This window comes from Bombus affinis, chromosome 7, assembly GCF_024516045.1.
Source record: "Bombus affinis isolate iyBomAffi1 chromosome 7, iyBomAffi1.2, whole genome shotgun sequence".
In the NCBI taxonomy this organism is placed as follows: domain Eukaryota; kingdom Metazoa; phylum Arthropoda; class Insecta; order Hymenoptera; family Apidae; genus Bombus; species Bombus affinis.
The window spans coordinates 10,711,994-10,733,540 of record NC_066350.1 but is presented as its reverse complement, the minus strand read 5'-3'; the positions used below and the strand labels follow the sequence as shown (position 1 = coordinate 10,733,540).

The 21,547-nt window shown below is 46.5% G+C and overlaps 1 protein-coding gene and 2 long non-coding RNA genes across 3 annotated transcripts in view; 1 reads left to right on the top strand and 2 right to left on the bottom strand.

Moving 5' to 3' along the window:
• Positions 1–21,547, bottom strand: part of LOC126919027 (uncharacterized) — a 128,255-nt gene that overhangs the window by 38,141 nt on the left and 68,567 nt on the right. The gene's annotated exons all lie outside the window — the stretch shown is intronic.
• LOC126919029 (uncharacterized) lies at positions 3,487–6,388 on the bottom strand. The gene is made up of 3 exons (XR_007711497.1): positions 5,940–6,388; positions 5,646–5,791; positions 3,487–5,558 (listed from the first exon to the last, which is right to left on the bottom strand). It is a non-coding gene; the product is annotated as an uncharacterized LOC126919029 (long non-coding RNA).
• LOC126919008 (LIM domain only protein 3-like) overlaps positions 6,542–21,547 on the top strand; it is a 69,941-nt gene continuing 54,935 nt past the window's right edge. Inside the window, exon 1 of the mRNA XM_050727688.1 lies at positions 6,542–6,905. The gene's annotated coding sequence lies outside the window, so the exon portion shown is untranslated. The remainder of the gene's footprint in view (positions 6,906–21,547) is intronic.

Here is a 21,547-nt window from a genome sequence, read left to right as displayed (position 1 = left end):
ATTTCGATGGAAATGTAGTTTGGACAATTTCCTAGCACCTTATAATTATTTTCTTCGGAGCAGAAGTTAAACGCGGTCTTGTTTAATGGAAAATAAAAAAAAAGAGCGTATAGAAGAAGGATTAGGATCGAAATCTATAGTTTAAGGATAGATAACGAAAGGTTAAAAGATCGTTTTAAAATGGATTCCGTCGTAGCAAGGCACGGGTGCTGCCACGTCGCGGAGGAACAATAAACCATCTAGCCACCCCCTTACCACCCTCGTAATCAATTTCCTAAAGTATCCACATACGATCACGATCTTCCTTCGGAAAATCACCACGTCTCTTAACTCTGTTTCGTTCCAACAAACTGTACAAACATCATTATCATTTCCTCGAGACAACCTTTTACGTCAACATCGAACCTTAACATCCCGAACAAGAATCGCCATTCCAGTCTCTATCAGCGCTGCTTCTTCACCGAATAAGTGAATGTAAACGTCGCTTCAACGTCGTTCACTCGTTTCATCGCATAATTATTTCCCATCCTGATGAAATTCACTGCATTTTCTTCATCCCCTTTAGAGAAAACGATGGAACACCAGCTCCGTAAGTAGCAAAAGTGGACGCATGCGTTCGCTGACACACGCTCCTATATTGCGAAACTTTCATGAACGCGTGAACGCGTGAACGTGCGAAGGTGACTACGTGCGAGGAGCCGATCGACAAGGGAGAGCTAATAAGTATCGAGAAACACGGAGCCGAAGTAACTTTTAAGAAGTCTACCATCGATAGAGGAAAGGGAGAGGCGAGTGGGGTTGCTCGGTTTCCAGGTTTCACTGGCGTTCGAACTCGATGGAACACGAGGTTTCGAATGGGGGTGGTTTGGGTAACCGTAGGGGTGGTGGTAGCAGTACTTTATGAACGCGTTTCACATAAATTGTCGCGGCTCTTTAAGAAATTGGAAAAAGGCGCGAGATCCTTGGTGAAACAGCTTGCGTCGAGAGTGGCTGGAGAACTTTTTGAACTGCTGTAGGACAGCGAGCAGAAAGGGGAGAAAGGAACGCGAGAAGAGTGAGGAACGACGGGACGGGGGGATGCTCGTGTGTACGTGTTCGCGCGAGACTGTGTATGGGTTCGAATCGGTGTGCGTGACCGAGCCCTTCGGAGGAACGTCTATGAGGTAGAAAAGAGGGAGAGCACGGGCTTCGAATAAAAGGTGACAAGGTTCTAACCGTGGATTTACGTAACAACACGAGTATGCCCGTACCCTTCGAACAATCGAGATGCCTCGTGCTTATCGGGCCCCTATCCGTCTTCCCACTTGCGTGTTGCATCCGTTCGAGCAATTACGCAACCGCCAGCAATTTGGATCTCGCGGAACTTTACTCGTGTTTCCGACGAATTAACGATTAACGAGCCAAAAGAAGGATCATGAGGCCGAAACGGTGAGGATTGTCGAAAAAAAGCACGACTGTCGTTTTGTAAGTTTCTGTTATATAAAGTTTCGGAAATGGTAACAGAGACAGGCAGAAATGTCACAGTCAATACATTATCGATGCTCGTTCAGGAGGGTAATTCGAGTATACGAAAAAAAAAAAAAAAAGAAGAAGAAGAGAGGAAAGGAGGAGAAGAGTCAAGCCGGAGGACAAAACAAGAGTGGCGGGTCGTCGAGGCGCAAAGGAAAATCGATGCGTACCTGTGGGACACATTTTCCAAGCAGGTAATCTTCGTTGGCGGACGAGATATTACATTTGAATAAACGTCGCCGTCGATAACCGCGACAGATCGCAAATACGCTATCGATCTAAGCGAACTGCCGCGCGTAAATATCCCATGGGAAATGTTTGCTAATATCGATCATATTCTCATTAATACTATATGGCTTTAGGCAGGGGGGTTGTCTCTTATCGTCTGCGAGCGTCTCGCGAAGTCTCTGCTACCCCTTTCGCAATGGTTCTTTGAGTATTTCGCGCTTTAACCGGTGCGGTACGAGATCGTCGTTCGCTATCATAAGAAAAAGAATAAACGAAGAAGAGAAGAAGAGGCAAATCGAGGGGAGAAAGCAAATATGTACACGTCGAAGGCAGACGCGAGCGTGAAAAGTTCAGAGGCGCGCTGGCGCACGTGCACGCGTACATGCGTGTACTTGTATGTTCGAGAGCACACACAAGGGACTGGCGAACAAAAAGTTTCGGGGTGCGGCGGGCATTTATCTCGGCGGACGATGATAAAGGGAAACAGAGGTTCGCGGCGTGTTGGAGCGAATAAAACGTAGTCGCGGGTTACGTCGAATAATGCCTATCACGGAGAGTAAATCGGAATTTACCCCAAATGCGAGCGAGCGAACGAGCGAACGAACGAACGAACATGCGACCATATCTCGTTGGGCCCACCCCCTGTGGCCACTCGCCGCGTCCGCCGGTGTTTACCGCAATTATTAAATGTAAACTCATATTTCGTAATTGCCAAATATTGGCGGTCCGATCGGTTGGTCGTGGCTCGATGCATCTCGCGAGGGGATGCTACTGCTCTCGCGCGTTTTCATCCCTTCTCGCATAACAATCCTTCCCAGCGGCCCTTTGAACGAATTAAACCTCGACGAATCGATAAATGAATTTGCTTCAGTGGTTCGTTTCTAGATACACTTTGCCTTCTGACAGAGATTCGATAAAGATTTTGGATTTCGCAGATCACACTATGTCGTTCCCTCGTTGTAAATCCACTTATTCCAGCGAAAGATATTTCGTAAATTCAATTCTCTATCGATATTTTTGGGTGCAACGGGTTTTCACTTTAAAAAAACAGCACGAAATGGAAGCTCGCGAAGAAGTTAATCGGATATGCGATTTTCGATAGGCAACCGGGGGGGAAAGGTTCGCGCTGTTGACGAGGGTTGTCAACGGCGTGGCGTCAGCTTGTGTAACTATCGGTAATTAATCAGAATCATCCCCGTATATCGTGTCCGTCGGGTGCGGTGAAGGTAAAGGGAGGGGAGGGTTGGTTGACGGTGGCGATGCCATGTGGTGGTGGTGTTGGTTGCGAAAGGGTAGTTAACCAGTGACGTCACGCCCGTGGCGACATCTGGTCCGGCACTAACCACCGGACACTGCAGGACGTTGAACACTGGACACTAGTCTGTCCCTAATTCTGAATCAGAATCAAAATTACCCTTGCGCGATCGCGTCTAGCCTCTCCGTGTCGGCAGCTGCTTCTAATTAATTCCGCGTTCGGCACGTTCTACAACCGTTCTCTATCCCTTTCAGTCAAAACGACCCGGGGAACGATCTCGGGTCCAAACGAGCAATAAATTTTTTATTTCAAAATTCGTTCGACCGCATTTAGACTGAGATATCGAGACAAGATACGATATCAAATAATTACGTCGGACCTTTTCATGCAATTCGACTCCACGTTTTCTTATTTCATTCTCCTTTTTTTTTTAAATTCTTTCAACTAAGCTGTTTCGCTTATTCGCGTATCGAATCCGAGCTGGGTTCGGTCTAAACACAGTGCGCAAACTTTCGAGACGGTTAAAACACGAATAGTTAAATGGTCGACGCTTTGGTGCGTAACGCCAGGTTCAAGCACGTTCCTCCATGCTCGTGGCTATCAATTGCGGCTAATCCTTTTCGAGGATCACCGGGAAACTCTTGTCCTTTTTCCCGGTGGTTCCCTTTACGAATCCCGGAACAGCATGGTTGAAAAATTCGTTGTTAAATTTCCGCGTTACCATGTGAATTTTTGCGCGTTACGTTCGGTAACGCGCGGTCTCGTAATTGGCCAGCGTTTACACGGTAATGGCGGGCTGGCATCGTTTTAAAAGGGCGAAACGTAACCCCCTGGTGGACAGTTAAAGTCCGGCCGGCCTGTGGAACCGGTCATGTATATTAGATACCCAATTCCAGCGGTAATCCAGCCATAAATATCTTTGAATTATATTTTCCACCGGGCTGGACACCATCACGAACGATTTGTTCTAAAAGGTGGTGGGGGAGGGAGGTATCGGAGAGAGAAGCGGCAGAGGAGGGATAAGCGGCACGAGGGCGAAAGAGAGAGAGAGTAAGAGAGAGAGAGAGAGAAACGGGCTTTATTTAGCCGTTAATCGCTCAATTAAACTGAATCGCTCGAATTAGCTTTTAATCCCGAACGTGGCGGTAGCGTGAATGGTATTTAAAAAAATCAAAATGAAATTTTCAGAACGTTCAGCTGTTATTCTTTTTCTTTCAAACTTGCCCTTTTCGATCGTTCATGCGTGTCCTCCGATTTTTTACGCGGTTTACAATTCCACCTTTTCCCCTTATTATCGTGTTTACACGTATTAACGAACGTAAACCGTGGCGCGCTCTTCAACGTTCTTCAAAAATAATAAACGCGGAATGTATTTATTTATTTATTCAAGCGATCAAAACAGCGTTAATTTTCATAAAATCGTATTTCAGCGATAAATTCTCGTCGATAAGATGGGTGGGGAGAGCCATATCGCGAATGGATGTGTGAAAAAATAGCGAAACAGTGTAAATATTTACGATCGAGCGATATTTGCCAACTGGGAGAAACGATTTCGCGGCGTTTCTAGGAAAATTTAGTATCCACGTCGAACTCTCTTCTTCTATATTCGAAACGAAATCACATTGACGAGAATTTTCATCGTTTCGCGAACAGCGTAACTATTTTTCTCTTTTTTCTTTTCAGGCGATCACCGAACGCTGGCACGATCTTTAGGCTAATCTAATCCTATTTACATCGCGGCACCACAGCCAGATTGACGTGCACGGAAATAAATCGGGACGGGGCGAACGCGTGCACCATCGTGGCCGTATAAATTCGTGCTTTCTCCCTGAACAAATCGAACGTCGGGCCTGATGTAAATGAATTCCGCTCTAATTGCAATTATGTGCTCGGCGAGTGCACATAAATGTTCGTCGTTACGCGATATATGACACGTCACTCACGACCGAGCCGTGCGTCATTGCGAATTTATGAAATACTGATCGATGCTATATCCGTATCGCGCTAGTCTTCCACCAGCTACCGTCATAATTGCAATCAATAGTTGACGTTATATATAATTTGGCCAAGTCGAGACGACGATCCATTACGTATTTACGCGTCCTTGTCGTTTTCTCCCCGTGGGTGAAGAAGAACGTCTTCGTGGACGAAAGCTTCATAAAATCTAACATGGTGGTACGGATTATAGGTACGATTACGTCAGTCACAGACGATTAACGTTAGTCTGTGCTTGTCAAGTTAATTTTCCGCTACACGAAGCTTCCGCGGAGCAACGAACCGCTGCCATTATTTGAAATTCCTTTGCTCCAAGTGGGAGCTACGTCTGAAAAGCTTCGAAATTCCAATTTTGACTGCTTACAATCGAATTACGTTTACTCGGCGTGAATCAATAATCGGCAATCAATAATAAATCACGTTACATCGTCCTAGGCTAAATGCCATTCTCCAAGGGTAAATCATTAAAACGTTGGTAGCCGCGCACGCCAATCAGCAAGCATAGCGTGTAAATACGTGATGGAAGTACCCCAAACCCCCTTCGCCACCGTGCCGGGCCGCGTGCTCTTCCCTGAAATCACACCATCCTCCTAACTGATTTGCTGTTTAGCTAGACCGATTTATTTATCGGTCGGCCGTGATTAGACTTTCGCTTTACCAGGGACACACGACCTCGTTAAACATTGACCGGTCCGGCAGATTTGTTAACGATTGTTCTGCACTGCTACCGATCGTGAAAAACACTCTGCACACCTCCGCATTCCTGCTTCTTTTCGCGTAATACCAAATAACTTCCACCTGTTGCTACAAAAGAAAAATACGTTGCGTCGATCAATGACGATTGGATAGCTCGTGTACACGAGAAAATGTCTTCGTTCACTTATCAACGAAATCTACGAGGCAGATGCACATAATCTATATCTTCCAAATAACAAACAAATAAAACACTTACAGAAAAGTAGCGAAGCTGTTTCTCGCTGATACATGTTCTATTCGAATTTATTTCGCCGAACCTTCGCCGTCGTTAAAATTCAAGACCGTTCGAGCAGACAATAAGATCCCTTAGCCGTCCATGATTCTCTGTAACACCATCCAAAAGTTCAGAGCATACTACGTGGCAAAAAGTTCGATGAATAATACGGCGACGGGTCGCATTAACTATCGGCCCGTGTCCTCCAGAGTCTTGGGCGTCGTTAGTTTCCCTTAATTACCGCGCTTGCCTCTATACCCCCTGCCCCACCCTGGCTGGCAGTCTCTGGATCGAAGAAGTCAGTTCGCAAGTTCTCGAAGCTCGAACGGGAGAGAGCGGTTCTCACGCTCGTTAGAAGCTTAAGGAAAAAGCACGTTAGGGGTGGGATAGCCTAGGAATGTGGACACCCACGAAGACGTGCCCCTTTCGGGATGTCCTATCGTCACCCCGAGCTTATTCCGCCCCTTAAGTTCTGGCCACACCCGCAATCATGCGCAGTTTCCACCCATCGGCCAATGAAAGCTCGAGAGCTTGCAAGCTCTGCTGAACGGCTTTCGAGCCGAGCCACTCCGACAAACACCACGTGCCACGCGGCCGAGTTGCACGTGCGTCCGCGGAGCTGTCGAGCTTTTGCGCGTCGTGGCCGTGAGTCGAGCCCTCCAATCGACGCGTCTTTAGAGGGACGAACGTCGTGTACCGGTATCTCTGTTGATTTTTCTGTTCTTCTTTCATCCAGACACACCCTGTTCCCTTTACTTGCGTCGTTGATCGTTGTACACATTAGTTCGTTATTGCACTGTTTCGTTTTCTATGCTGAAGAGAAAAATCGTCTAGCTGACGACATAGAGGAAGACACCGAGACTTCACAATCCTGAACACGCTGACAGAACGGGCCCCAAACGTAATCGGGCAGAGGCAGTTGAAAACTCTGGGAAAACCACGAAGAACGTAAGTAAGAGTTTCTTTATTTCTACGATACGATTGGAGTTCGTTTGGATGAGAATCGAAGGTGGCAGTGAACGTGAGAATTGATCGTGACAAGCCTGGCCGATATTCAACAGTTGGTCCTTCTTTTATCTTCCAAAACTCGACCCTTCGTGCTACCCCTGCGTCGAGCCCTTAACAGGTTCGCTCTTACGTCACCCTCGAATCTTATAGCAGTAGATCGTACCTCTTGGGTAAGAGGTTGTCGACAACTTCCGTTTTGTAAAATAAATACTACTGGGACGCGGTGATATCGTATTTAGAACTATTCGATATCGTTATTTTTAATAAATATTCCATTTTAATACTAAAAATCTCAATTTCCTGTCTTGTCGTGTCGACAGAAAATATTGTTCCGTTTTTTCCATTACGAAACGTATATAATTCAAAAAGAACATCGTCGTGAAATCTCGAAACACGTAAAAGCAAACGGCTAAACGAAAAAAAAGACAGTAGCCACGAGAAATAGACGTCGCGCGTAAAACGACGGAACCGCATTTATCGCGTTTATCCGCGTAATTCTTTTCGCGGTCCGGCCGGATGCTGGCGGAGGAATTCGCGAGCCGTGGGCAGTAGGTGTGGCCATAGGTGTAACATATTTATGTTGTGAACCGGCCGAGTGCGGGCAATAAATAGCGAGCGCACGACCGGCCACGGCGGGGGGTGTGATGGCGCGGGGAAGGCAGGTACGAAGCGTAGGGGTAGTTCGTCGAGGCGCGGGGTTAGAACGATTACGCTTTCCAAACCCCTGGTCGTTCGACCGCGTCACTGGCACCGCCACTGGCACCACCATCGGCACCACCACCGTATCTACCCCCGCGTACGTCCCCCCACACCCCCATATACGTCCTATCACCATCTGTCTTTCTCTCTTTCTTTCACTCTGTCCCGTGTCTCGCGTTTCGTCCCCGCTTAACCCTACCAACCCTTTTGCTCACCTACATCCCCCTGTCCCGTGCCAGCGGAGGCTGTATGGTGCCCGAACAATCCTATTCGTTTGTTTCCAGCCCGTATGCACGCATATACGAAGGCATGCAATTTCGCGTTAGGAATGCGCGAACGAGCGCATCGCAGACAATGTTTGGGGTGGACGGAGTACGAGGCGTGCTTCTTTGGAAAATGCCATGGCGAGAGGGCTTTAGGATGACCAAAGGGGTTGAAATACTGTCTGGTCCGTTTATACGCTTCAACCTTCTAAAGAAAAAACAATTTTCGTTGCTCTTGTTCACTACGATGTTATACAGTAAGATGTCCGTACCTGGGTTTTCGGTATTGGTTGTTTCAAATATCCGTGGGTAACCGCAGTTGGAAAAAATAAATACGGAACGAAATGTGTATACACGAAGGTATGAATAACGTTACATCCCGTACGCCATTCATTTTATTTTACCTTATCCCATAGATATTATCACATAACGTTCATCACTATAATTTTACCGCTACATCGTATTAAATTAAATCCTGTTATACCATAAGTAATAACATACTACCAAGTTGTAATATACTTATGCTAATAAATATGCACAGTATAGTGTAACGTTATCTACTAATCGTGGAAGAGTTTAGTACTTATCCCCCGCGAATATGCAGATTTTACTGTATTCTCATTTAACGAGATTAAATAAAAATTGGACAAACGTGTCGCGTACAGTGACAATTTATATCAGGCGAATGACGAGTACGCAAGTGGTAGAACGGAATCGCCTGTACAGACAGACGCGAAAGCACGCGTACGCGGCCTCGAGTCACGGCTATGCAGGCCATCTTAGGAAGCGAGCACCCCTCGGCATTCCAGCGATCTCGACCGATCGAGAATCGAAGGATAACAGGAACGCGGCGCCGAGTGGCCGCGTGTGTGTCGGCTGTCCGGCAATCCTAATGATGCATATCTCTCCTCGGCCCGTTATGTCTTGAATGTCACGACGATGCGATATCTGGCGGACCGGTATCGGTCGGTGAGGCTGTTGCTGGGGGTCAGTGGGGGGGTTGAACAACGGGAGAAGCACGAAAGCTAGCCGGAATCAGGGTGGTATATGGTCGCAATGAGGTTGAGAGCTTGCGGCCGGATGCCAGTCTAACCATGTCTAGCGTACGTTTACTTGCAAGCTTGCCAGACGCTCGTACGCATCGCCAGCATCCGAGCAATGCGACTCAAGAGTCCGCGTCGCCGCTGACGATGCACTTCAAGATGCAGTGTCTTGGTAAGCATGCTCCTGCCCCCAGGATTGGCTCGTTCGTCGTTCGCCAATCTGCATCAGGTTGTTTTAACGTAAACGTGACTTGGCGTGTATAGAGAAGAGGAATCGCGCTGATCCGTGCTTCGGATGCTCGAGTTTTTAGATTATACTTTTTCAACAAACGTTCTGGATATTAGATTCCATATAGGATGCATCTTGTTTAGAGTTGACGTACGCGGCGAAGGAACGATACTAATCAATGTTTGGAAAATGAAATTTTTCAAGAGATGCTTCCTGCGAACAGGCGTTCTTGATAGTAATTTTTTAAGGTATACTACCGACTGTATTAGGAGATAGAAAGATTTCTTATGGGATGTTCAAACAGGTACTCTTGCTATGAGATTGTCTAGAATACTTTCCATTTGGTGTTAAAGTATATAGAAAAGGTATAATGGAAACTGCGAAATAAAAGAATTTTCTTAAACGATAATTTCTAAATTCTCATGATATTTGGTTCCGTATAGGATATATTTCACTTACTGTTGAAGTATGATTGAAATTGCAGATTCTGCACTTCGACAAATCGTTTCTCTTTCTCTCTTTCTGTCTTTCTCTTTCTCTTTCTCTCTCTTTCTCGAGTTATTATTTCTGTGGTTGGAATTTATTCGTGCGAAAAATAAACGAAAACGCGGTGTCACCACTTCTTCACCTTTAAACTCGTTATTCCTTTCATGGAGGAGGCGTGGTCGCCAGCTCTACATTCAATGGAATGAAAAAACGCGAATTCCATTTAGCATACAAACGCGGGCCCACGCAAATGAATTTTATAAGTGTCCTTTTCGCGAGAACACGCGCGTATTTCGACGCTTTGGCTGCGTTAACCCGGCGGGATTCGAGGACGCGCGATGGGTAATAGGCGGCCGCGAACGAAATTTCCACCCTCCTGTTCCCTGCGCCGGCCACCCCCTCGCGCGGCACGGTGTGTGCGTACACCTCGCGCATTCCGCAGCGAGATTGCGCAAAAATCGGGCAAAACAAACGCAACTAATTTAACTGCTTTCGAACAATTAATCCGAAGCATTTAATTTAATTGCGCCGCAGCCCGTCGAGACCGGGCAGCGTCAGTTGAAACAACAACCGATGCGAGACCCGGCCGGAATTTTCGGCTCGTCGCGCTTGACTCGAATTCTTTCGGATGCAAACAACCGAAAAAAAATATACACGCGCCTCTGCACGCGCGAAATCAAACAGCGACCCATGGACATCGAAAGATGTAAACCGAATATCGAATCGACGAGTCGGAGGAAATCGTGCAAGTAAAAGTCTCATGGATGACGAACATCGAACTTCAAAAATATGGCTGTATTTTCATAAAGGGGAGAAAAAAAAAAAATTAAAAGTAGTTACTCCGAGATGGAAGAAGATCGAGAGAATCGCGTACAGGAGTTTCAGGCGTTGGTGGAGAACGAGCTAGTGGGTAGGTGTAATTAATAGCAAACCCGTATAAATCAGAGACAGGCTGGATGCAGGTTGGTATGCGCCGTTCCCGATGCGGGATTATGCCCAGAGGGGCGGTTACCCCACGACCCGCTAATTTTTCAAACGGCCGCCATAATGGTCCCGGCTAATTACTGATTTTTATCTCCACGAGTCGGTACTGTGAGAAAGAGTCGTTCGACCATGAGGAGAGGGACAGAGAGAAAAAAAATTGAGCGAAAGAGACGAACGCAGAGAGGGTGGGATAGGGAGGCTACGGAAGAAGAATTGGATTCGGGTCAACGCTCGTTCTGTATTGCGATTTTAAACGGCTGAGAAATTTTCTGCAGTAACACAGTATATAGTTTCGCCTTGTTCCAACGATAGTCGAAACGATCAAAATACCCTTTTAACGATTTTATCGAACCTTCGTGATAGCTAAAACGTTCGTTTAACCCTTTTGACGAGCTTTGTTTTCCACGATAACGTCAAAACAAAATAACCAACTTTCGTCAAATAACCAACACTTATCGTAAGAAAGTTAGAGCGAGGGAATAGTTTGGAAGCCTGTGGCGTTAATGCTACCGATCGCTGTTAGTCGGATGCCGCTTGGAAACTTACCGAATTCACAGGAGAATTGTTGTTCACGTGTACGGGACGTTTCAAGTTACACATCGACCGCGTATTTTGCGCGGGTGAATACAGCTAACTACCCCCAAACACCTATGTACTTAACGTAACCCATGTAAGCTCACGCTAGAACAAATTTACCCCCTGAAACCCCCGAGACGGGTCGCGTCTCTTCCGACCATCCACTTCGAGTCCCTTCTCACCCCTCTAATTCTCCTATGGAACACCGATGTTATGAAGTTGTGTTGAACTTTTCGCAAGCATAGTTTGCAGAACACCCTCCGGTGACTGCAAGGCTTACCTTGGCTCGTGACATATATCTACGCGCAGTTCTAACAAACCGTCGCGGAAACTGAGGGCGGGTCACGAGAACGAGGGGTGAGTCGCACGAAATTTGCGGAAGAACGCGTCAACCGCGCGTGGCTCTCTTTCGATTTCGACCACGTCCCTCTGGAAAAGTCTGCAATTCTCGTATCAGCTACCTGTTGCCCGGCCACTATGTCAATCGACATGTCAATGCGATAATTCTGCTTTTAATGAAATTCACAACGCCGACGCATGTGTTTGATTTTGGAAATGATGTTATTCGACTCTCCTGCGCAACAAAGCGTACAACCTTGCGTAACAAAGATGTAAATCGGCTGGGCTATTAAACTCTTGGAAAATTCTTCTTTCGTGATATCTCGTCATTTCGCCTACGCAAGAAATTATTAATGCTAAATTCGACGATTTGCTTAATTCCTGTACTTCTTTTCTAACTTGCTTATTTTCCCCGAATACGACTCGTGACGTGGCTTGTTTTTCGAACGGTAGCGTACGTACGTGTCGCGTATGCAGCCGAAACAACGCACGCGTTAGGAATTCTCGGCACGGCAGTCGGAGCCAACAGGCCCGCTAGAAACTTACGGGCCAACTTTGAGGGGGGTAACAGCATTACAACGTTATTAGATTTACCGCAAGCACCTACCCCCGAGGCACTCCAGCACATTACACACATAGCCCTTCTGAAGTATAAGTAACCCTAAAGCGGTAGAGCTAAAGCCCAGCTCGTGGTCCCGGTGTCTTGTACCTTAAATTATGCGCGTGTGCCCGCAGGTACGAATGAGAGGCATTCCTTCGTACTTTGCCCCTTTGTGTTACTCCTTTCGATCGCGCTCGTATTCGAAATTTCAATTGCGAATTTTCAAGCAAGGACAACGTCAAAATCGTTGAATTATTCACGAAGTGAAAAGAAAGAAAGAAAGAAAGAAAGAAAGAAGAGCGAATACAGAGAAGAGTGAAATGAAAGAGAGAAAAAAAAACAGAAAGCACAGTGGAGATAGAACGGCAAACGGGCCATAGAACGAGGAAGAGAGAACGGTAGAAATTTCGGTGCGAGTAGCTATTGAGTAGCTACCCTTAAGATAAGGGTGACTTCACCCCGTCCCTCATACGTTTCCGCTATCTGACGCTAAACGGCACCGCTGCTCGTGGCCTTCCACGTAAAAGGGATGGTCCTGGCAGGATGGTTCTACATAATACACCGGCACATTACTGTCGAAACCCCATTAGATAAGCGGAATTTAGAACGGCGAGACAGGATTTTTGTACGGACGACGTACGTGAAAAATCACCCGAACGCTCAGCTTCGCCGCGGATATTTTTCTTCTCGTTTTTGCGTCTGCGGTACGTTTCGAACGAAGATCCTCCTTTTAATCACACTGCTTTGCTGCGTCTTTCTCTGTGCTATTTGTCCGTGTTGTCGCGGCATTGTGGTAAAAATGCGAGTGGGAAAAGTAGAAGATGATCTTTCAAATTTGGAATAAAATCGAAAATCGATTTGTGCCGCGACACGTTTAAAACGACGAAAGCTTCTTTTCGTCGCGATGGATAGTCGATCTGTTATCGCGGCGAACTGGCATCAGCGAAACTGATTTCAAAAGCGAGAAGATGGGATCCACGCAACAAAAGCCTTTACACGTCTCGCCCCCTCCATCGGCTCATTTAAGGCTAACTGTCCACAACGGGGGTGCAAACTACCCTTATCTGCGGACGTTTATGCCCACGCCTTATCTAGCAACCCCGGACTGCTTCGTGCTTGCTAACAACTAGGTATTCTCTCTTCCAAGCCAATCTCCTTCCTCGAACAAAACGACCTTAAGTTCTCCCGTCTCTGTTGCTCCACCTACCCAGCTTTGTCATTTATTTCGCGTCTTCTCTGTGCTCCACTTTGCTCTGGGTTTATTTCAATTTCCTCCGAGTGTTATTTTTAAAATGTCAAACGAAACTTAAAGATTCTCTTAAAATACTTACATCGTAGGAAATTGCGATTATTTATTCGATGAATTTAAATTGTTTATTAAAGAACATCTACTATGCAAAAGGATGGCGAGTCTTTCGTGATTTTCAGCCAAACACCATAACGCCTGTTTCTTGACAAGTATTTAAATGACGATGTTCCTTTGCCAAACTATTTCTTGTATTCTGAAAACCAACAATCTGTTGTTCGTTCGTTCGTATTGAAAAATATTTATCGAAAATCTGCTTCGACAGTAAAGATTAACGGAATAACAGCAGCCGTGTTAGAATCGATCTTCGAAGCAATGTCCCTTTTATTTTTCTTCCTCTACAAATCTAACGACAGGAAAGGTTAGGAAACAATAGCGCAATTTGGTTCCGCGCAAATCCATAGAGAGGAACGGAGAAGGTGGCGATACGGAAAATCGAAAGGTACGATGTTCCTTATCTCGCAAGTTCCCTCAGTCGGGTTGGAAGAACGGTTGTTGAGAGACTGAGGGTCGCTGGCCGGAGGATGTTGCGGTGAAAACAAAGACGTTACTCGTCCCCTATCTAGGGTTGTAAAATAACCGTCGAACGAGAGCAAAACAGCGGGAGGCAGGGGGAGTAATAAATGAGATAAGCTTGGGATAGATTCTTGCGGGAGCAGAAGGCATTATCGATGCGTTTCGTCGAATTCCTTCCTTTCCTTTCAATCCGACTATCTCCCACTTTCTACGATCTACCATCGTCAGGGTATGCGTTCAACGAACAAACGAAACTACAAAAAATAAAAAATACATATTTCGACTCTACAAGTTTCCTAGATTCTCTCCAATTTATACATTTTTTTTTTTTTTTTTTTTTTTTTTGTTACCATAGAGAAACATACAGGGGCAAAATTGGAAAACACGAACGGAGCTCGATTCGTGGAAAATAAAAACACGTTGTTCCCAGCTGGTGCTCGTGCCTCGCGTCCCGGGAATATTACAAACAACCGGCCGATTTTCCGCTGATTTTCCTGACTGAAACGCGCATAGCCGCGTATTGGTATATCGAACTAATTGGAAGTCTTAATAGCACTCGACGTAATAACGCTGTCGGTATCCAGGCGTGTGCATCATATCGATTGGAATCTACAACGGACCCCTCTTGTTTTCAGCCCGCTCTTCCGTGCACTCGATCTACCTCCGTCGACTGGTAGCGAATCAACAAACGGGACTGATTTGATTTCATTCATTAATTCCGAGCGACTTCGTTCGCTTCGATTTAAGTTCATGCGTACTTGAACGCGTTTGCGGCTGTGGGTCGTTCGGTGATTTCGCACGTGTCGCACGCTACGGGGACAATTCCGTCCTCTGTCGAGGGTCGCAAGAATATTTTTAACCGAACTCGACGCCTATTTAACCTACCGAATAATGTTTTCGATATTTTTAAAAGATTCGATAAACCGATTCGGCAAATACGAAAATAGTCTCTGTCGGCGAGTTATTTTTCATACTCAATTTAATATCGACTTGATAGAAACAGAATAATTTGCGTTCCGCTGAATATAGAATCGCGGCTGCAGCCCGTCACCTCGATGATTTAATTAACCATATATTCTTTCCAAATTGCGTATCGATTTTAACATTATCCTCGGGTCACGTCGAAAATATTACCTCGGAAGTTATAACAGGTTGAGAGATTTTCTCAACTTGGCCGAACAATGTCATAGAATTTCCCTTTTAGCCGATGCCGGGAAAAACATGTACCACGCGCAAAGAAGGAAGACACGTCTATTGACATCCCGTGCCGTGATTTAATATAAACTGCACAAAGCTCCACCTTTGATAGTCAGATATGAAATACTCCGGACCGAGGAGTGCCCTTTCGAAGACAGCCTGCCCCTGCTGGAGGGTGCGTTCGAGAGTCTGGTCGGACTGCATCAAGCGGTGATATCTTCCTCCTCCTTCGTCTGTCTCGAGGTCGAATATTCTTGTAGCAAAGGGGCTCTACCAGCTTCCAGTCTTTCAAACATACGAATATGAAAGATAGGTTGGAATGTTTGGACCTTTATCGTGGACGAATATCACGTGTCCGAATGCCTTCCCGAGATTCACGCTTGATATAATACGAGTCGTACATTGTAGAGAATCGAACAATCAATTAGAAGAAGATGTGTCACGCGATCAGCGATAGTTCAAACGATTTCCGTGAGAATCTTTCCTTACGAACTATGATTGAATTATTTATTAAAAAGTTCATGGTACCCTTGGAGGTCTGTAGAGACAGCTGCTCGAAAGTTTCGGATCATTTCCAAATAGAAATGAAATATAATAGTTTAGTATTTCTTATCTTTAGTAGGTTTCAAAAGTAACCTTTCAGTAGATTAAAGGACTTGTCATTCTTTGGTGCACAAAATCGAATACGAAGACAGGGAATTAAGAATTACCGCGTGGACAAACAAATCATCGAAATATCTCAGCATGGATTAATACGTTCCTACCTAACGACCACAATTCGTATTAATTAATAATTATTTTCTCCTTATCAATTAAATGATTCTAAACTATCAAACGGTAGTGCAGCTGACCAAGCGATATACCATTTCTTTGTCAGCGCAGAGAAAGCTAAAACACACAGCAGATTCAAGAGGAAAGCGGTTTTCTCCGATAGACGATGGTCCCGTGCGCGTAACAGCCGCTTCAACGGCAGACTTTGATCCTTTATTACATTTTTACAAGCGATTACATTGGCCAGCCGCTGGCGATTCTTCGGGGCGACCTTATTTTCCTCGGCCGAGGACGATCCACCGCGATCGCTCGGCATGATCTACCCTGCCACGGCCTTACCCACCCCTCCGTAACGAAGTTCCAACGAAGGAAGATATTGTTCTTGTTTGTAGCGAAGTTAACTCGAGTTCCGACTCAACCGTGGCTCACTCGCCCCTAATTAGGTTTAAGGGATTATAGAATTGCCTGGCAAAGTCGATTACGAGATTGGAACGGCCGACGGAAGGGCGGACGACGAAGAAGTAGCCGGAGAGTTTTCAAGACACGAAGCCTCTGCGAGCTGAAATTTATCGGATTTCGCGGAACGCGGCAAAGCTAGCTTTGAAGAGAGAGAGCGTGCAAAATATAATCAAAGGCTTGAGTAACTTTCTCGTCCATTTCACCCTTGAATAGCGTTAAAGAAGGACGAAATTATTCCATTTCCTCTCTGCTTCTTTTCCTCCGTTTCGGTAACTAAACCGAGACTAGAAACTACGAAATAATAGAAACATCGGTCCTATTATTTCTTTTGGAAAATTAGCTTACCATCGAAATTTCACCATCGAGATCCTTTCCATCGGCGAGAAGCCAATCAAGACTCGCCTATGGTTCAAAGCGACTCGGAACTTTTTCATCGAAGTCAGAACTCGCAGGTACGGTATTAAGAGCCGAGGTTGGTGAAGCGAGCCTCTAATTGAAAGCTGTCAAAGTGGTTAACGGGAAATCATAGGTTCCGGTGAAGAGAGACGCGTGCGACGAGCTACGAGCGGAAGGTCGCGGGAAGGCACCGTTGACGGATCAGCCGACGCTCTGCTGTTGGAAATAGAGGGGTGGGTTACGGCGGTGCGGACACAGAGAGGGAGAAGGGCGGGTAAAGAGAAAGGGACGAGGGTTAGCAATTTTAAACAGTCTCCGGCGACTCGATCGTCCAGCATAGCGTAGTCCGGCTAGTGAGGCTGAGCGCGCAATGATTGATGCCAGGCCGACCGGTATGGAGGGGTGAAAGTGAGGAAGGCTAGAGGATCGGTCCTACGGCCTGGGGAAATTTAATTAACGTAAATGCCGCCGCCACGGCCGGCGTTACACGCCGTGTGTGGCAATCGCTCATATGCAACTGGCCCCTACCCCCCCACGAACCCTCTCTACCTTCAAACTCATCCCACACGGAGCCTCTCCTTCCCTCTCCGTCCACTGGCTATCCTACTGTTCACCCTCTCGCGATTCACCCTCTTTGTTTCTCTCCATCTCCTCTTTCTCTGTCCCATCGTCGACGTGAACGCCGCGCGCGTTCAAACCTTTCCCCCAAGCACATCCACGCACGTTGCCGCGTGCGTCGGCCTGATCGGCCAGCTGGGGGTTATTAAACGTTCCGAACAGGGGTAAGGGGTTTCGATTGCGGGCCGATTGATGGATCTTGGATCCTGTGTTGCCTCGATCGACCAAATATCCGCGATCTCGTGGACCGCGATAAGTGAACGGGTTACGGCGCCCCTGGAAATAGTTCGCTGCCGCACAACGAACACGTATCGGTGTTCCCCTTTGGTTATTTGTTTGGCTTGATTATTATGTTTCGTCACGGTTGTGGCGAAGAAGATTTTAAAAGCGAGAAACGAGGAAGACTTTTAACGTCGATATGGAGCAGGTATCGGAGAAAATGATCATCGAACGATCAGACGCAACGCCGACCGAGACCTCTGTACAACGAAACACTTTGTAAATAAAAGAGGTAAACGGAAAAGAGATCGATCGATCGTCAAATACGCGTATCTAAGATCGAACGATCGTTTGCCAGTGGCGATTGTCAAACAGCGTTTTTGCCAGGCTTTGTACACGTAAGTATCGCGAGGTAACGGCTGCTGCGGTGCGTGAGAGTGGGGTGGCTTCGTTCGAGGTCGAGATAGGCCGTGAAGGGTGAAGTGGGACGCGGGACACGTAATGGCCGCGGCACGTGGTGCGTGCCCCCATTAAACCGATCGCACTCTGGATTGATTTTCAGCCTTTCGGCATTTGATGCGAACAAACTTCGTTGTCGGTATAATTGAATCGCCGCGAGTGTCTACCTGACTCGAACGCAAATTAACCGGAACGCGAATCGCGGCGTCGTGAGTTCACGACCAAGGGTGGATGCCGACAGGAGAAAAAGAATTCGTTCCTGTTCGATACAAGAACGCGCGTAACACGATGATCTAATTATTCTCGCTCGTTGCCGACCGATTCTTTGACGATTACCAACGGCTCGTCCGGTTCGCTGAACTCATTCTTCGATCGAGTCCACTCGAATCTAATTCTCTGCCAGAGCAGCTTTCTATCGTAACTTCGTTACCCGTTTTATTCCCAACGATTTAATAGCTTTACAATTTTAATCGTAGACCGCCGAGTCGATTGATCAGAAAGGGGTAGAACGGCGGTTGATCCCGTTCGACGATCGTCGAATCAGGTGGACCAGTCGATTCGAAGGGGTGAACGAGTTCGGGACGAAAGTGCAACGTGGCAGCATGCGAGCAAGCAGCAGAATGCATTCGTGCGGTCTGCGGACCGTAACTGCTAATTAGCGCATACAGGTCTGTATGGCAGGCTCGAGGGTTGGACGACTGCCGGTGCAGGCTACGCAATGCGCCCCTTTATTAAATACCATCGAAATTAAAATTATAATTGCATTCGCTAACCCAGGGGGGTTAACAGCGTCCGTGAGCGCGATACTTCTTTGCACGGTCGTTCCCCTTTGCCGCAGTCCCCCTATCGCGGAGGATTTGCGAAGAATTAAAAACAGAGAAAGATGGTTCGAATCAAAGGGGAGAACACGGATTTCTGTATTTAAAAAGGAGTAACCCTTACGAACATATTGCATCAAAAGTAAAGATCGTCCGTGATAAAAAGAAAATCTAACGCTCTTACTAGAAATTAGTTGGTGAAACGGATACGCGTTGCCAGGCACAAAAGTTGTAAAGCGCTTCTTGAAACGTCGATAGTAACGAGTGGTAATAGTACCGTTGGATATTCTAATTAGGGGTAACACGAGCCGCTACTTCGGCAGTCGAGTAAGGCATATGCCGATGAGATTGTAGGTGGAAACGATGCTGAAGCCAGAAACGGCGGAGGTAGAGGCAACGGCAGTAGGTTGTATAGCCCCTGTCAGCCACTGTGCCACTGACGGCTCGCTAATTGCTCGACCAACCTCTAATCCTCCGAGCTGCCCCTGCCTCCGCGTTCTGCCACCCTTCAAATCCAAATCCATCCCTTCGTAACGGCCGATACTCTCCGGTGCTTTCAGAATTGCGAGCATACATTCGAATATCGTGTGTATGATAACGAAATTTCTCAGCGAACGATCGGAATAACTGCACGCAACTTCGATCGAGATTTCTCATCGATCGTGCACGGTGTGAATAGAAACCAACCCTCGTTATCCCCTCCCGCAGAGGATCTGCGTTTCTCTCGTTTCACTAGGCCGGTCCACTAGAATTCGAAATTGCCTCGTCTATCCGCCGCTCGGTGGCTGTATCAATGCGATCATGATAAAAGGGAGAAAATTCCATTTAGGATCGTTCGAATTGTTTTGCGGTCAAGCCGGTTTTCCCGTGTTATCGATTCGATTTTATATCGACACTTTGAACCAACGGGACGTCTTGCTCGTTTTGCACTTTTAAGGAGGAAATAATAAGAGAAAACAAATATAGCGAAATTTCGGGTCCTAGGTTAGTTCGTAGGTCGAAGGGTAGATAGGCTGGTCACGGTCCGGAAATGAAAAAATTGCAAGTTGCACGAAGCGCAAAACGCTCCTATGTGAAATCGATCGTCGTGACCGCGCGAACGAATGGGCGAGTAAGCGAACGAGCGTATCAAGGGTCGGTACGGTCGCGAATTAATCGAGCATATAATCGATGTGCGCCTGTCGATATATATGTATGTATATGGAAACCATCCGCCTGGTCACCCTCGTGAACTCGGGCCCCTCTATCGTTAGTCAACAGTGCACGCGGTAACGCTAATTTCTGTAGCGGACGTGTCCTCCTGCTTCGTTAAAAAACGTTCAATACTCTCGATATATACTTACTTCTCCACCTTACCTTAGGTAATTACCGTACAAATGACCATCACCTAGTATTTATTACGAAGGAACTCTGTCGTCGTACGTTCGCTCGAATAATTGTAATTAGAGTGGGACTCTTGACTATTACTCGTCTATTAGGTCATCCCGTAAGTTCGTGCCGACCTTTGTGTATACATTTCATATTTTAAAGAAAAACAAGAGAACTTTTATCGAGACGGAATAATGAAAAATGGGAAGAAGTTGCACAACGAGAGGGGGATTACATTTTTTCATGAAACCGAAAGGTATGTAAACAATCTTAACAACCGCTCGAAAAACGGCACGAACTTATGGGATGACCTAACACCTACAAAGATTATTTCAGATATCTCGATCAATCTCAAGTTAGAAATTTCGTTATTACTCGTCGATCTACATATCCGCAAGGTATTTTTATCATGATTATATTCTACAAATGTTTTTGAATCAATCGTATTCGTTAAATTACCACAGTGCGTAACTTCGCATATGGTGCGTTTCCTCGCGTGTAGGTTATGAACAGTTAAAAATTCGACGATTAGATCGAACAGCACGCTTACCAATTCTTCTATTCCGACAACGGGGACAAATCGCAAGGTATCGAGGATCGATCGACGAAAGGATGGAAAAGGGGACGCGGCTGGGCCGATTGGTTGAAATTAAGAGCATCGAATGACATCATCGCGATATCTAGCGCATCTCCGCGGCCGCGAACGAGAACTGGCTGTCGGCCGGACACGGTAACACGATAGCACGATCGTAGTCGCAAATTTATATCTGATTTTCCGGCGGGACGGAAATCAGGGAACGGCGCAAAATTGATCTGCCTTCTGATTTATTACCACGAACTAATAAAGCCAATATCGAGCGTAGCCCGCGGCATTCTACGGAACACGACCGATAGGTAGCCGTATCGCGGCACCCGCTACCGCGACTAGTTCAAATCCATACTTTACAAAAGCCACACGGCTCTGTGATTTCGATGTCGCGTCAACGTATGCCGTTCGCGTGGTGGCAGCCGCGACGATCGACCACGATACTGCGACCGATAAACGCGTCGAATCGTGGATTAGTGGCTGCCACGAATCGGACGATATTCTCTTTTTTCGGGGAGGCAAGCGACGTTCGAAAATTCAGAAATCCACGGCTCAGCCGTCTCCGCTTAGTTTTCGTTCCCTCGGTTCAGCGTGCACGTTTAATTCGGGCGATATTTTATTTCGGCTCGCCGTCCACGGGTTCGAATAT